The following is a 2,745-nucleotide window of genomic DNA, read 5'->3' on the forward strand; positions in this document are numbered from 1 at the left end:
ATATTTTTTGTCCAACATGTTTATTTGTTCAACACTTTTGAAAGTCCCACACAAAAAGCACAAAATTAAAAAAAAAAACAAACACATAATTTTCTTTTTTAGTTTCATCGGGAGCTTCAGTCAGGATTTTCCACCACCGGCGAGTTGTTGATCAGCAAATCGGATATTAACCACTCGTTGGCTCCACACATGGACAGTTACCGGAACCACTCACTTCGAATTTCTTCCATTTGCCACAGAATAGAAACCGACCTGGTGTTGCAGTTGGAGTAGGAGTTATCGTACAACGTCCTTTGCATCCAGGGGCTCTTGCCGGCGACTTTTATGAAAGTGTCGATTTCCGGAAAACCAAGCTTGAATTTTTATATACCGATGCCGATGCTTAATTCGATGCAGTGCACTATCCTTTTCTGAAAAAGGTTATTTTCATAAATAACAGATGAAATTAAATAATCGAAAAATTTTCAGCTTACCTGTTTTGGTCGTCATTCTTTGAAATATCAGCTTCAGAAGCAGCTAGGCACATAGAAGGCTTCAAAATCGATATTTTGGTGACTATCTAATCGAGCATCTGAAATATTTAAAAATTTAAATTAGATCATCTTACATAAATCGTCATAAATTATTGCTTACCTAGAAAAGTTTGCTCCTTGAGCTTATGTATGACTGCTTCTTTCGCCATTTTGTAAAGATTTCTAGCGTAACATTTCAAAAGGGCGAAACTGCCAAATGTAAACAAATCGAGTTAACGGTCATTCCGGATGCACGCGGTTGCACTTTACCTATCAAACGCGGTTTCATCTTAAAATTACTTAAAACTTTCAAAAAATTGATAAAATTCAATTGGGCGAAACTTCCTGTTGATGCATTTTCGTTGGAACGTGAAGTTACGCCTATTCAAAATGGAGTGAATTTTTCTATTCGTGTAGAGCCAAAAGGCGTAACTGAGTTGACCGTGTGTGACAAAACGGCCTAATTCGTTTTTGCGTGTAGGATGAATGGGCGTAACTTCAAAACCAAAACAAAAACGGCCGATCAATTGGGCGAAACTTGCAGGCGTAACTGAAATCGAAAACATAAAAAGGCGAAACTCGAAAATCTCGGAAATTTAGTGAAAAAAGTTTAAGTTCTTGATAACCATCGAACAGTAAGTGAATATAATGCACATTTTTTGATTTTGTTGAACAAAAAGTGGTCGATTTTATAAATAGGATTTGAATAGGTGTTCCGAATTTTCAAAAGCGTTTTTCTCGTTTCGAGCTAACTGCTAGTTTCGCCCTTTTTAAATGTTACGCTAGATTTGATGATTCGTTTTTTCTCAGGTCCAGTGTTGCCAGTCTAAAATGCGTTTACAGAATGAAAGAATTTTTTTAAATAAAAGTTATAAATAAAAATTTCCAAAAAAAATGGAGTAGAAAGAATTTTTGGAAATACATAATTGAAATTCAAAACTGAAAATTTCAATCAAAAATTAAAAATTGTATTTGAAAGCAAAGCGAAAATACTTCTATAGAGATATTTTCAGCCACAGTTATGCAAATAATATTAAAAATTGTGAAATTCACAAAAATATTAAAATTTCAGTTGTTGTTGATAAAGATAACATTATTTTAGAAGTTTCATGGAGATTTTTCAATGATGTTTCTTTCAAAAAGTTATTTTTTTTTTTCAAAGACTACAGAATTGTTTATGGAAAGCTGATAATTCATATTATTATTTCCATAGTATTCCGATAATTTATACAAAGTTAAAACGCAAATGTTAAGTCAATATCATAAGGAACTTCCCGCAGGCTCTTTTAAAACCTTGAGCGAACGATTTCGCGCGTAGGGCTGCGTTCAATGCCATAAATTTGGATCTTTAACTCTAAACGTGCATCAGTCTAGTCAGCTGATTGCACCGATTGCTCACATACAATAACAACCTGTCTGCGGAACATTGATTGGTCGTTTTAACGACTTTTTTCTTGTGAGTATTAGTGCTCCAAGTAGGCCTGGAAAAATCTGTTTTTTCAACGGCCATTACGTTTTCACCTTTGTTGGCTGCAGCTTCGTGAAATGGTAAGTTTTTGATTTATTGGTCATTGATTTAATATTAATTTACGATTTCTTCATTTCAGCAGAAGAATACAAAACTTTCGCCAGCAAGATCTGGCGGCATCCATGAGCGACCAAAGGAAAAGGCAACGGGCAACTTTCACCAGAATTTTGTGCATCGGATCATCAACTATGGTAAGAATTTCAACAACAGGCATTTCATCTCATTTCAATGCCTGCAAAACCTTCCGAATGAAATCGGAGTTTCTTTTGCTGAAAGTTTTTAAATGAGGATTTTTTTTACTAATTTCCAGATTCCGATCACTAGTATACACAGTCAAGGCTGCATTCCAATGTTTAACGAATTCGGATGTCGAGGACACTATCCCCGCGATTGCTGCAATTCAGTTATAAAAATGGTGCAAAGTGCAAAGTGTAATATAAAGATGAATAAAATTTTTTTTTATGATTAATAATATTTTTTTCTATAAATTTTAATATTTTCAAATTCGAAACACCCTAGCCATACCTATCCCAGCAAGCACGCACACATATGCATTAAATTGTTAACGCACTCACACATAAACACGAACCGAACAAACCAATACTATCAAACCATGACAGATGTCAACGAGGGCTGTCACTCTGAACCGGGAAAACCATTTCAAGTAGAATCGGTTGGGCCATTTAATGCTTGAATTCAATGGGA

General features: G+C 34.9%; 1 long non-coding RNA gene across 1 annotated transcript; it reads left to right on the forward strand.

Annotated features, from left to right (window-relative positions):
• Positions 1-1,922: 1,922 nt before the first annotated feature.
• On the forward strand, positions 1,923-2,544 carry LOC129744118 (uncharacterized). The gene is made up of 3 exons (XR_008736817.1): positions 1,923-2,060; positions 2,120-2,231; positions 2,351-2,544. It is a non-coding gene; the product is annotated as an uncharacterized LOC129744118 (long non-coding RNA).
• The last annotated feature ends 201 nt before the right edge of the window (positions 2,545-2,745 follow it).

The sequence above is a fragment of the Uranotaenia lowii genome, chromosome 2, assembly GCF_029784155.1.
Source record: "Uranotaenia lowii strain MFRU-FL chromosome 2, ASM2978415v1, whole genome shotgun sequence".
Lineage (NCBI taxonomy): Eukaryota > Metazoa > Arthropoda > Insecta > Diptera > Culicidae > Uranotaenia > Uranotaenia lowii.